Raw genomic sequence first — 14,942 nt, forward strand, 5'->3', positions numbered from 1 at the left:
TTTAAAGTAGTTTTTACAAGTATTAAACTTATCTTGCACACTGAAGTCATCATATATACAGAACAAAGTCAGAACTTTTATATTTGAGTTTATTCTTCATTTAACTTTTAAAAGACTACTATAGTTGAATATTAAAGCAAAACAATAGCAAGTAGTGAGCATATTATGATTATAGTCCTTTACCCAATCACTACTGTAAATAAAACACCAGCAATGAGTATTATTCACAGGCCCTATTAAGAAGTCTGACACTGAATACCACCCCAAGGATAATGTTTATCATCCTCATAGGCTTCTGCATTGTGATGGCGCTGTCTTTCCTGATTTGGATCGAAGTCCACTAATTCTTCCTGGTCCATTTCATCAGTCTCTTCTACTTCCTTCCTCTCAGGCAGAAGTTTTTCCAGCAGAGTTGTTCAGGAGAGAGAAAGCCATTCTCAGGAAAGTTTACCTTAAATTCAGTGATTAAGTGACCCTTTTCATGTGGCCTGCGATAATTGGCATGTCTTCATTTAGCAAACACTTGATATCTTCCTGCTGGACAATCTGACCTGGATGAGAAGTGATGACTTTGGTTCGGCTGTCAAGAGTAGATATTGGCTTCTGGAAGCCACACAGTGCCTCAACCAGCTGTATGTCCATACACATGAAAATGTCTTCTCCTTGTGGAGTAAAAACAGCATGGTCTTTCTGATCTAAAGCGATGATAGTATCTCCTGGCTCCAGTCCTGGTTCTTGGTCTCCTTCACCATGGAATATTATCTTCTGGCCATCTTTCATGCCTTTTTCAATATGAATTTCTATAATTTTCTTTTCTCAAACTATCTTCCTTTCATTGCAGCTTTTACATCTGTCCTCAGGACTGATCTGCCTGCTATGGCCCTGGCACTCCATGCATACAGACTGAATTTGCTAAACCATTCCAGGTCCTATTTGATGAATTCTTATTTGCATTCTGGTACCTTGATATTGGGACAGCATTCTACTGCTCCTTTCTTACCACCTCGGCCTTCACATTTGTCACAAATCACATTCTTTTGCAGAGCTAGTGTTCTGTTGCACCATTATATAATCTTCTAAGGATACTGTGAGTTGATGCACAAGGTTTTTACCTCTCCTCTCTTTCTGCCTCCTTCCTCCTGCTCCAAAAAACATATCAAAGATGTCCATGGGGGAGCCAAAACTAATGACCGCTCCACCTTCTTTAATTGCCTGTTCTCCTCCTTTGTCATATAATTCCCTTTTCTTTGCATTAGAGAGCACTTCGTAAGCTTGAGAAATTGTTTAAACTTCTCACCTTCATTTGGATTCTTATCAGGGTGGTACTTCAATTCCAGGTTCCTATAAGCCTTTTTCAATTCTTCTTGGGTGGCATTGGGTTTGACCCCCAAAACATCATAGTAAGTGGTTTCTTTAACCATCTTCTACAGCTGGTGAGCAGGCCGATGCCGGTGTGGGGGGCCTGGAAGGGGCGTGCTGCTGTGCGCAGCTCGGGCAGCTGCTGATCCTCTGCCTCTCACTGAGCGTTCTGGAAAGTTTCACTTTATTACTATTTTTACAGAAGAATAACTTTAAGGGCAATTTCAAATAAATGGCAACTTATCAGGGAAATCTGAAGTACCAAAGCTACTCTCTTGAAGGTTGATTATTTGCAGTTATAGAAAGGTCACTGCAACAGTTGCTGGTAATCAACAAAGAGATAAATTTATACAGTTGTTGCTCTCAGACTTAAGTTTTTTCTCTTATTGTCTGCTGGGCATATTTGCAAATGCCAAATTGTGCTTAGTCTTTATCATATCACTAAGAATATTTTACAATGTCTTATTTCCCATATATATGTGTGGTGAGAGGAAAGGTACATTTCTGGATAAAATAATGATGAATGTAAGTTGATGATTCACATTGGTTTAGATAAGCATTTGGTAGATTTAGAGGTGACACATGTGTTTCCTTCTAAATCAAGTATATGAAAACATTTTTAACTTAAAAACAAATTGAAGATCATATGAAAGGAGATGGGGGTCAGATTTAAGAAATGACATTCAGCGCAAATGCTACACAAAAGTAATTTTGTTGCTTTGTGGCCCTTGTGGCTTCTCAATGTCAGGTCAGAAGAATTTGTTTCTATTAGGTCAAGCTTTCCACAGTTCCTAAAAATTTACTTCTCTATATAGTTAGCAGTTTGATTTGGGAGTGAAATTTCAGAGAGAATGTCATTTCTTTGAAAATTTATGAATATCCCTATGCTTCAGTTGCTAATGGGAGTGGAGGCAGGTGGTCTGCCGGGGAACAGATTATCTAGTTTGGGCAGATACTTCCTTAAACGCTGTTAGAAATACCCACGGCAATGCAAGGCCTTATACTTACTAGGTGGTCAATAAATATTTGTCGAATAAATGAAATAGTTATATAAAGCAAAAAATGAAGACATATGGAATGCTTTGGGCAAGCTGCTTAACTGCTCTGATCTTCAGTTTCATCATGTATAAGATGGAGACAGTATTACTTACCTTATAATAATTGCGAGGATTACATTGTAAAATGCAGGCAAGGTACCCTATACATTGCCAAGCACATAGTAAAAGTTCTGTAAATATTAACTGTTATGATGATGGTTTTCTTTACAATGAAGGAGAGGATTTCATAACTTTCATTAGTACTTTCATTCATAGTATAAAGGGGAAATAACATTTTATTGAATAAGTCAGGGCTTTTTAACAGCAATTTTCTTCAAAGAGGACCAAATAATTTTCATTTGCTTTGCCGTGTGTTGTAGTTAGTATTGGTTGCCAAAATGGCACCTTGAATAATAAGTCATTTAGTCACCGCTACCACTTTATCTGGGCTTCCCAGACGGTGCTAGTGGTAAAGAACCCACCTGCCAATGCAGGACATATAAGAGACGTAGGTTCGATCCCTGGGTTGGGAAGAACCCCTGAAGAAGGGAATGGCTATCCACTCCAGTATTCTTGCCTGGAGAATCCCATGGATAGAAGAGGCTGGAGGGCACTAGCCCATAGAGTAGCAAAGAGTCAGACATGACCGAAAGGACTTAACTCACACTACTTTATCTGTATCGTTAGTGTTGAAAGAAACTGCACTGTTGAGTGGATTTCTTTCAAAACTGACTTGAAGATTATAGGTATCTTACACATGTCAATGCACTCTTTAGGTTTCCCCAGTACTTTTTTCATGGACTTTGACCATTTTAACATAGTTTACCCTTCTAGAAAACTGGGCATATATAAAATAAAAATTGAGCATACTAAGCAAAATAACTATCTAATTAGAAACTTACTAATAATTAAAAATGGCATATGACAAACATAAAATAAATCTTTTCATAGGGAAGTCTAAATTCTCTATACCTCTAACATTCTAATCTATTGATACATTTCAGCCCAACCATCTATTTGAAACAGGACTATTTCACAGATCAGGTCTTGAATCTCAGCTGGCATGATTAGCTCTTTTCTTAAAAACAAAATAATTTATTTATTTTTGGCAGCAATAAGTCTTCATTGCTACCTGCAGGCTTTCATTATTTGTGGCTGTGGGTGGGTGGGGGCCTGCTTTGTTGTGGTGCTCAGGCTTCCCATTGTGGTGGCTTCTCTTTTCTTTTTTTGGTTTGAGATTTGACATTATTTATTGGCAGAAAAGAAAAAAAACCAGCAGGAAAAATATTCATCTTATATTTGATTTTTACACTTTCCAAGATAAATTTAAATAGAAATTTATTTAATGCATGAAATGTTTTAATTATCTGGTTATTTATATGTTTAATATTTTAATTGAAGTGTAATTGGCTTACAATAGTGTGTTAGTTTGAGGTTACGGCACAGTAATTTGATATTTTGTCATTACCAAATGACCACTGTGGTAACTTTGGTGGCCTTCTGTCACCATTCAAAGTTGTTGCAATGTCATTGACTCTGTTCCCTGTGCTGTATGTTGCGTCTCCACGACTTATTTTCTTCATAACTGGAAGTTTGTGCCTCTTAATCCCCTTCATCATTTCACTCCTCCCCCAATGCGTGGTGGCTTCTCTTGTAGAGCCTGGGCTCCAGAATGCAGGCTCAGTAGTTGTGGCGCATGGGCTTAGTTGCCCCATGGCATGTGTGATCTTCCACGACCGTGGATTGAACTGTGTCCCCTGCGTTGGCAGGTTGATTCTTAACCACTGGACCACTAGGGAAGTCATTGATTAACTCTTATATTCAAGACCTTATATCTCATTAGTTAATGACGGTTGTTTCCAAAATAAAATGATAACTCAAAGATGAGAGTCTGACAAACGTTTCTGGTCAGCCAAGATATTAGAAAAATAAAAGCAATGTGGTATGTTCTCCATAAATTTAAATTTATTTTTATAAAAATGTGAGATGTTTTATCTCATTTTTGATGTTAGCTATCCACTATAAAAGGAAATGGTGATACTAGATAACAGCAATCATTATATATCACCCAAAAAATGTTGATTATTCCATGTGTGGCCTGTAGCATTTTTTTTTTTTCTTAGCTGGGTATAGAGTGAGTTCTAATCTCTCTTAGGGTTATACTTCCCATTCAGCCAATGACCATCCCTCCTATATGGTATGATATTCTGTTAGAACCATACTGCATTTATATTTCTATATTATTATTTGAATTCCACTAAATCCACTATTCCTTCCATGAATATTGAGTTCTCTCTTTATCCTTCTGTCTCTTTGTATATATGAGTATATATATACTCACACACACACACATACACATACAACGTGTATAGGTAGTGTATCACTACTGTGATATAATCTGGGTATTTGATAACTACTGCCTAGCACTACACCTAATTTGACATTTTTCTTAATTTAAACTCTTTTGACTATCACCTTTTTACTTCTTTTCTATTTCCTGCTACCTTGTTCAAATAAAACAGAGAAATTGGTCTACAAATATAAAGTTGAAGGGAAATTAGAAAGTGAAGAACAAAAATGTCACCATCAGAATTTCAACAATATGCTCTATATTCACCTAGAAATAAAAGAAAAGAATAAAAGGTACCTGAATTAAAAATATGTCTTAACTGAACCCTGCAAAAGTACTATAGAGTCTGAATTATTTTTCTTAAGAAAAATGAGACCTTCACATCATTGAACTCCAGATTTGGGGAAAGGTTCTAGCCCACTACTTTTTGGCACTTGAATCGGCTTAAAGGGAATTGTCTGCTGTGCTTGATGGTTTGGCAGATTTCGGAAGCTGCTGGATGTTCTGGGCTCAATGGGGCAGAACACCAGAGGCTAAAACTGATTCATGATCCAGTTAGGGGAGAAGAAAAAAGTTTTTACCTGGGAGAGTTATCTTTTCCTGTAACATTTTGTCCTGGGTTGTGGTTTGGAATAATTTCACTACATTCTGAAGTAGAAATATTTTCCCCATGCTTTCAGTATAGTGGTTGATGCCTTTGGGTGAAAAGCTAGTGCTGTCCATAAACTTAATTTTTGACTTAGCTTCACAATTAATTTTTTGTTGTTGTTTAGTATTCTTATTTAAAATAGTTTGAAATAAGACTTACAAGTTTAGAAAAATCTGTTTTCTTGCCAAATTATAAACTAAAAGTGAATTCAGGAAATCTGCAAAAATGCCTTTGGCTTTTATAGACTAGAAGAGTTCAGAAAATGATTTTATACAGATAATCTTATTTGATGGATGGTGGTTCCATAAAAGAGATGTAAGAGGCAACTTGTCTACACTGGCTCAACTCTTAAGTGTCCCAAGATGTACTGTCTGATTCCAAGTTTGGAATCTTTCTATGAGAACTGACTGCCTCTAATATTCTTTATTATTTCTCTCATCTAAAATATTTTTCTGTTTTATCTACTCATTGTAACTTGATGATCCAGTTGAAAAAGTTATAAGAACATGAAATCTCTGTGATTATTTGCTGTATATGTTGAAGCTTTTTCATATATTCATTATCTTTTACCATTTTAATTTCTTTTCTGTGTTTGGAGAAAAATCATGGTTTATGAAAGTCACTGAGAGATAATTATCTGCCTATAATTAACAGTAACTACTCAGAATTTTCCAGGGACTATGTGGATTATGGCTGGTCATCACATTATAATCTGTCTCGCGGGGTTCCATCATACTATTTGAGAAACTGTGAGGAATAGTAGGAAACGACTAAGAATTTCAACCTAAAGTGACCTGAGAGGCTTTCTCTGGATCCTGTGTGATATTTTTCACTTTTAATATGAAGACTGGGATTTGTGATTTAAATTTTGTGAAGAACTTCCAGCTGAAAACTTGAGCTTTATTTTGTCTAATTTTTATTTCTGTGCTCTCTCCCATTTTATTATTAGAGAATTAAAATAATTAAGATGTAAAGAATAACTTCCCCAAAAAACCTGTTTGGTGAGTGCCAGCAATTTCATTCATCTGTCTTTGATTGCCAGTTTGCATGATCATGAATTATCTTTTGTTTTCTAATTAACATTTCTAATTCTTGGTGCATCTTCACTCTACATCCAGTTCTCCATCCTCCAAAATAGGATATGATCTCTACTTTGTTTCCCTGATAGTTATTGTGACAACATTACTGAATTCTTGTCCTGGAAAGAATGGGGGTAGAAAAAATTTTAAATGAATCAGATGTGCCACAGAACCATGTAATATAAGAGAATATTGTATCAGAAGTATATGAAATTCTCAGATATCCCCCAAATTTCCTTAGCTTAGAGATTCTATTTGTACCCAACCAGAATTTATAAAAGTCTATTTTATTATGAATGTAATGGACATATGGAAGAATGCATAAAATAAATAATATGGGTGCAAAAATTATATCCATGTCACTACAACCTAGGTTAAGAATCAGAACACTGCCAGAATCCCAGAAAAATCTCTATCTTATCTATCCCAACTTTGGTGACATTTATGCTATCCACTTCCTAACTTTCCTTTAAATTTCATATCAATCATGCAGTCTGTAGTGGATGCTGTTTGTTCTCTACCCTACCTCTCACATCTCCTTTAGCAGATCCTGTGAGTTTTGCATGGCAAGAATTCACAGCTGCCCGCTACTTGGAGAACTGCCCTGGGCCAAATGGGAACTGCTGCCTGGGAAACTGTGTCTCTTCTCTGTGCAGCCCCAGTACCGACTGACTGGCAGTATGGCCCCCAAGGGCAGTCCTGGAACTCAAGGTTCTAATTGTGTGATGCTCTGGGATATCACTTTGGGATCGGCTGATGCTACTTTCTGAGACCTTGTTCTTGCAGGCTTCTTTCCCCTGCCTTATCCTGATTCCTTTATTTCCCTTCTGATAGCACTTGTCCAATAAATGAATCCTTGAACAAGAATCTCCGTCTCAAGCTCTGATGCTAGGGAACTGGAGTTAGGACACCTCCAGTATTAGTTTCCTGTTGTTGTATAATATATTACAACAGACTTTGTATCTTAAAACAACATTCATATTTCATATCATAGTTTCTGGAAGTCAAGAACTTCCAGATGTGGCTTAACCAAGTCCTTTGCAGGGCTCCTGTCAAGATGTTATCTGAAGTGGGGGTCTCATCTGAAAGTCTGACTCCACAAAGATCTACTTCCAAGCTCACTTGGATTGTGACGAAATTCACGTCCTTCCAGTAGGAATAAGAGGTTCATCTTATTGCTGTCAGCTAGGAACACTTGCAAGAATTCAACTGTAAATCCTTGCTGCATGGGTCCCCCCAACATGGCAACCTGCTTCATCAAAACTTGAAAGAGAAAGGGAGACTCTAGAAAGACAGACGTTAGTCTTATGTAACATAATCATATATACAAAATTGAGTACATCTCCTCGCTTTTGCTGTGTCCTTTTGGTTAATAGAGAGTCACAAGTTCAGCCTAAATTCCAGAGGTGGGGATCACACAAGAGTGGGAATCTCAGGAGCTGTGAGTTACGGGGGCTACTTTAGGAGTCTGCCTGCCACACATCCCCCCTAGGCAATTTAGACTATTTTCGCCTGTCCTTGAATTTATATATTCAGGATTGCACATTGTATATTTATTGTGTCTATTTTATTTTTCCCTTTTATGTTTATATGCATACCCACTTTTCTCAAATCATTAACTATATTTTTAAGATTTATCTGCATTTTGCATGTGGTTGACTCTTTTATTTCTATGTAATATTGTATTTAATGAAAACCAATAAATTATTTTTTCATTCTACTATTGTTAGACATGTTGTTGAATTGAATTGTTTCCATTTTGATTTTTTCTATAGCAAATTATGCAATTATGAAAATAATAGTGCATGTTTCCTGATGCATATAATCTCACTTCTCTGTGAAACTGTGCTTTTCAAACTTTAGCACACTTCAGAATTATTCAGTGGCCTTGTTAAAACCCAGATTCTGGGACCCAACCATAGAATTCCTGTTTCAGAGGGTCTTGATGGAGATTTGAATCCTATCATTTGCCCCAGATGATGCTGATGCTGCTAATCTGGGGTCCACGCTTGGGCAAGCACAGCTGTAGAATGTATTCTTAGGTGTAGAATTGCTAGGTCAAGAGTATTAGTGTTTGTTAATACATATTTTTGGTTAATTTAACATTTTTTATTGGTTCAGACCATTTCTCTAATCATTTTTCTTGCCTTAAGATTTGTTTTCTTTGCTTCGTATGTTGAACTCACACTGGTCATCTATTTTACATATGGTACTGTGTATGCCTCAGTGTTGTTCTCTCAAAGCATCCCATCTTTGCCTTCTCCTGCTGAGTCCAAAAGTCTGTTCTCTATGTCTATGTCTTCTTTGCTTCCCTTCATGGATGACTGTCAGTACCATCTTTCTAAATTCCATATATATGCGTTAATATACAATATTTGTCTTTCTCTCTCTTATTTCAGTCTGTATAATAGGTTCCATGTTCATCCTTTAATATTACTATAGTTGCATTTGAGCTTTGGAAGGAATTTGTTTGATTGATTGAGTTTTCAAAAATCATTTACATTCAAGATTTTTGTAAATGTCAACTTCAAATGTGTATATTATAAAGGGCTATGGTTAGTTATTATTTTTAAGAAATTGGTATAACAGTCAGTGCTTTCAAACCTAAGTGTATAGTTAGTTTACATTTAATGAAATTGCCAAAATATTCGGTTTTAAATTGATTATATTCTTATGTGATTAGTAATTGTTTTGCCTGTTCTGTATTCTCATTTTTTCTTTGTTGCTACACACACACACACACACACACACACACACAAAAATATTTAAGAGCTTAGAAGTTATAAATTTTTTAACTGCCAAAGTTTGAAGTGCTCCCATTTATGCACTGATAATTTATCAAGGATGACAATCAAGGATGACACCACCCTTATGGCAGAAAGTGAAGAGGAGCTAAAAAGCCTCTTGATGAAAGTGAAAGAGGAGAGTGAAAAAGTTGGCTTAAGCCTCAACATTCAGGAAATGAAGATCATGGCATCTGGTCCCATCACTTCATGGGAAATAGATGGGGAAACAGTAGAAACAGCGTCAGACTTTATTTTTTTCGGCTCCAAAATCACTGCAGATGGTGACTGCAGCCATGAAATTAAAAGACGCTTACTCCTTGGAAGAAAAGTTATGACCAACCTAGGTAGCATATTCAAAAGCAGAAACATTACTTTGCCAATTAAGGTCGGTCTAGTCAAGGCTATGGTTTTTCCTGTGGTCATGAATGGATGTGAGAGTTGGACTGTGAAGAAGGCTGGGCACCGAAGAATTGATGCTTTTGAACTGTGGTGTTGGAGAAGACTCTTGAGAGTCCCTTGGACTGCAAGGAGATCCGACCAGTCCATCCTGAAGGAGATCAGTCCTGGGTGTTCTTTGGAAGGAATGATGCTAACGCCGAAACTCCTGTACTTTGGCCACCTCATGCAAAGAGTTGACTCATTGGAAAAGACTCTGATGCTGGGAGAGATTGGGGGCAGGAGGAGAAGGGGACGACAGGGGATGAGATGGCTGGATGGCGTCACTGACTCAATGGACGTGAGTCTGGGTGAACTCCGGGAGTTGGTGATGGACAGGGAGACCTGGCGTGCTGCGATTCATGGGGTCAGAAAGAGTTGGACACAACTGAGCGACTGAACTGAACTGAATAATTATCTTTACCTGAAAAAAGATAATTATCTTTATCTTTCAGAAAATGAGGATTTTAGCACACTTTAATATTCAATTACTTCTTCCCAATTTACATGCTATTATTTTATGTATTTTTGTTATTTTTCTATATATTAAGTCCCACAAGACACTTTTAATTTTATTTTCTATAATCAGTGTTCATTTAAATTTACCACATGTGTACCATTTTCCTTGCTCATCACACCTTCCTGCATTTCTGAGGTTTAATCTCCATGAATGTAGTGAGAATGGTTTTTTTTATTGTCTATACCTGCTGATTCCAGCATCTGGATTCTCAGTTGTCTCTTTTGGTTTTCTATTGTTCCTCCTGATCTGACTCATTTTGTCTTATGCGTCTCATTCTTTTACTTTGTTGGGCATTATATTCAAAAATTACTTTTAGACATAATTTGAGGTCTAAAATAGCATTTGTTTTCCAGAGAGGATAGAATGGTCAGGGCCATGGCAAAAACAATATTCCCCTGAAAGGACTGAGGACTATTTATGAAGTGTTGTGGCCTAGAAAACCAACAAAGGAAGTTAAGTTGCCTAGTCTGAGTTTGTAGGGACACAGGCTTGTTCAGTGGAGGGAGGCCAACTGAAGGCCTTCACCTGTAGGTGGAGGCAGCCATTGCCAGAACTGTAGCCCCAAAGCAGGAATGGGGGTGGGGAAGGCAATCTCTGTCCTCCCACCCTCTAATCTTCTGCCCCTGTTTCCCTTTGTCCAAAACCAGCCAGAAGCCAGAGGACAAGGAAGTCTGGACAATGCAGTTTGTTCTAGGTCAGTGATACTGCAAAGAGCAGGGAAGATGAGGGGAGAAAGTAGCTCTGGAGAGCAAATGTGGATAGCAACTATAGTGGATGTATTTTCTTCTTCTCTTAGGCTCCTTGCTGGGGCCAAGGCTTGAGTTTTTTCTGGAACATGAGAAATATAGTCCAGTCACTTACTGTCAGGGTGGAGAACCTCCAGATCTCAACCCAGAGGAATGATGCCTCACCCAGATTTCCTGTCTTGGTGGGTACTATATGCTACCCTCTGCTCAGTGAGTCCACTCAAAGCAAAGTTCTACTGTTCAGCTTCTGTCAGTCAATATGTAAAATCTCCAGCACAGAATCAAGGCTCAGCTCTGATGTTCTTTGACTTCCTCCTGACAATGACCCACTCCCTTTAATGTTTTTTTCTAGTAATTTTGGAGGGAGATAGGGGCAACCTAACTATTTTGTTTATCTTCAGTAAGTGGGTTGGACAGGCTTTCACAAACTATGACCCATGGGACAAATCCTGCCCAATGCTTGTTTTTTTAAGTGAAGTTTTATTGGGAAAAAAAACCCAGCTATTATTAACGTATTGTTGATGGTTGCTTTCATTCTGCAAGTAAGAGTTGAATAACTGTGATAAAGACAGTCCATGCCGTGCTCAGTCATGTCCGACTCTTTGCAACCCCAGGCCGGGGTCCTCTGCCCATAGGATTTTCCTGGCATTTTTCTTGACAGAATACTGAAGTGGGTGCCATTTCCTCTTCCAGGGGATCCTCCCAACCTAAGCATCGAACCCAGGTCTGCTGCATTGCCAGCGATGCTTTACAGCTGAGCCACTGGGGAAGCCCATTAGGGGCCATCAGAACCTTAACACTTATATTTAGCTTTTTACAGAAAACCTTGGTTGAATTCTGCTAGACATGCCCACCATTTTCAGAAACCCATCCCTCCCACAAGAATATTTAAAGTATATATATTTCACAGTGTGAAGCATCTTCATACATACCATCTAATTAAATTTTAGTGGCAAACTGTAGTTGAGAGCTTCTTTTCCATATTATCACAGATCTATCTAATGATGGTGATATTAATGAGATGTTCAGTATTCAAACTGAAGTTAATTGGAAGGGAAAGAAGTGGAAAGAAGTGGTCCAGATTATTGGAAAAAGCTAATCAAACTGCCACTGATAGAGATAAATGGAAAACTATAACTTTAAAGTGATTAAAATATGATTAAGAGATTTAATTAAATGTGCACATACATAAATATAGACTTATAATCATTTAAATCACACTTTGATAATTTCTAGCACCTACTGTGTGGCTGATAATGTGCTAAATTTTAAACGTGAACTATCCTGGTTAAGTTCCAATCTCTAAATCTCTGTTGAGTTAATTATAATTCTTCTCATTTTACAGATGGGTAAACTGAGTTCCAGTGAGTTTAAGCAAAGTTGATTATGATTTCAAGCTTGCAGGTAACGGGGGATTTGGATCCACTTCAGGAGAACCAGCCAGGGCCATTTCATGTACTTCCTTTAGACAACAGTGCAGCCCCAATAGGTTTTGTTTATATTAAACCTAGTAACAATCACATCTCTGACTTTTTAAATATATCTCTTTTAGTTGTATGCCAGAAAAAAAAATCAAATGGCCCAAGCAGAAATATTTCCTTCTAAGAAACAGTAGGACACATCTGATTGATTTGGGCTGAGAGGTACTGACAATTCAACAGTAGCCATCTGAAATTGCCTTTCCAACTGAAGTGGTTAAGCCTGGCCTAGAGCACTGCAGTCAGCTTGCACCTGCTACCCAAATCCTCCTAGTGCTTCAGAGGCAACGTGGGTCTTTGAGGCATCTTATGGCCCTGTTATGTATTTATTAATATTATGTTCATGAATATCAAAGAAGTGGAGGGCCAGTTTGGAAGCTTTAAATAAACTACAGATAGGCTCCGGAAACTTCTAATTGCATTTTTAAGTTGTACTTTATGGTACTCTTTAGAAAACATATTTTATTCTGCCCAGAAATTCCCAAGAGATTATTCCTTACCCTCAACTGAACAACTGGAAAGTTTTTATCTCTTAAGATCCAATTGATTTTTAGGTTTTCTGTAACTTCATAATGTCCTCAATTGCTTTCTAAGCAATATATTTGTACTTAGAAGACTTTGTCTTGCTTTAATTTTGCCAAATATTTGCCCTGAGCCTGAGGCCAACATGGAGTTGATTGAGCCCCGAGAAGGACAATTTTATCTAGACTGATTAGTAGTAGAAAATAGGGGTTTTATCGCAGAAGACTTAAAGGTTTCACATTAGCAGTTGCAAATACTGCAATTGATTTAAAATGTTTATATTTTTAAGATAATTAAGTAAAAAATGCATAATTCTAAACAATGTTACACCAGTAGGCATGTTTGCAGATTATAATTAGTTTGAGGTGAAAAATGAGCAATGTAGGTGACTGAAGCACTAGAATGTTTCCAGTGTTAGAGTGTTTCATCATTTCCTTCTCTATTTTCTGTTCCACTCCCGGAAGTTTTTAAATTGGCAATGGTAGAGAGAGTAGAAAGGTTAGTACTTAATTTTTTTTTTTATGGAACTACAGTTGATTTACAATATTGCATTAGTTTCCAGTGTACAGAAAATTGGTTCAGTTACAAATATTTTATACAAGATTTTTTTTTTTACCTCTGTATGTTACAAAATGCTGAATATAGCTCCCTGTGTATGTGTGTGTGCTCAGTCATGTCCAGTTTTTCGTGACCCCATGGACTGTAGCCCACCAAGCTCCTGGGATTCTCCAGCCAAGAATACTGGAATGGATTGCCATTTCCTTCCCCATAAGTCCCTGTGCAATATAGTAAATCCTCGTTCTCTGTTTTATATTTAGTAATGTATATCTGTTAATCCCTAATCCTAATTTATCCCTCTCCCTACCACTTTCCACTTTGGTAATCATGTTTCTTTTCTATGTCTGTGAGTCTGTTTCTGTTTTGTAAGTTCACTTGTATTATTTTTTATATTCCACACATAAGTGACATATAACATTTGTCATTATCTGACTTACTTCACTTAGTATGATAATCTCTAGGTATACCCATGTTATTGCAAATGGAAATATTTCATTCATTTTATGGCTGAGTAATATTCCATAGGGTATACATACTGCATCTTTATCCATTCATCTGTTGATAGACAGTTAGGTTGCTTACATGTCTTGGCTATTATAAAAAGTGCTGCTATCAACATTGGTATGCATGCATCATTTTGAATTAGAGTTTTTGTCTCTTCTGGATATATGCCTGGGAGTGGGATTGCTGGATTGTATGGTAGCTCTACTTTTAGTTTGTTAAGGAATTTCCATAGTGTTTTTCATAATGGCTGCACCAATCTATATTCCCACCAACAGCCTAGGAGAGTTCCAAAAGGTTAGTACTTTCTCATAAAGGAGATTGTTAGATCATAGACCATCACTGGAGAATCAAGCCACTTAGAGATTCAAATATATGATCTCAACATAATAGCATGAGAGACTGCAGAAGGTTGATCTCTGTGTTTTTTATAATGTATCTTTCAACAAGCATACAGTAACTATACTATCTCTGGAAGAGCTGATCAATGCATGAAGTCTTCTCTCACATAACTTGAAAACACTGAAAAATATTTTTGTGAGTAACCTTTACATGTCTTCTGTAGGACGAAAACAAAATAAGGAGATGGCCTAGAATATTTTTTTAACACAGTGAAATGGCCTTTTAAGGATAGAGAAAAGAATAGCAGTCCATTCAACCAACTTTGTTTGCTTGCAATAATTTTTTAAGTTTCAAACCTTCTTCTAGTTAATGACTACTCTGTAGTGCACGCACACACACACATACACACATACACACACACCCACACACACACACACATACTCACACACATCCATACCCATTGGTTACTATTATCTTGATAGTTGCACCATCATAGGTTAGTTTTGGAAACTTATGCATGTGAAATCATACAGTATATATTCTTTTGTGTCTTTCCTTTTTCATCCATGAGATTCACCCC

The 14,942-nt window shown here is 37.2% G+C and overlaps 1 pseudogene; it reads right to left on the reverse strand.

Moving 5' to 3' along the window:
* Positions 1-236: 236 nt before the first annotated feature.
* On the reverse strand, positions 237-1,454 carry LOC138434623 (dnaJ homolog subfamily A member 1 pseudogene; annotated as a pseudogene).
* Positions 1,455-14,942: the final 13,488 nt, after the last annotated feature.

The sequence above is a fragment of the Ovis canadensis genome, chromosome 2, assembly GCF_042477335.2.
Source record: "Ovis canadensis isolate MfBH-ARS-UI-01 breed Bighorn chromosome 2, ARS-UI_OviCan_v2, whole genome shotgun sequence".
Lineage (NCBI taxonomy): Eukaryota > Metazoa > Chordata > Mammalia > Artiodactyla > Bovidae > Ovis > Ovis canadensis.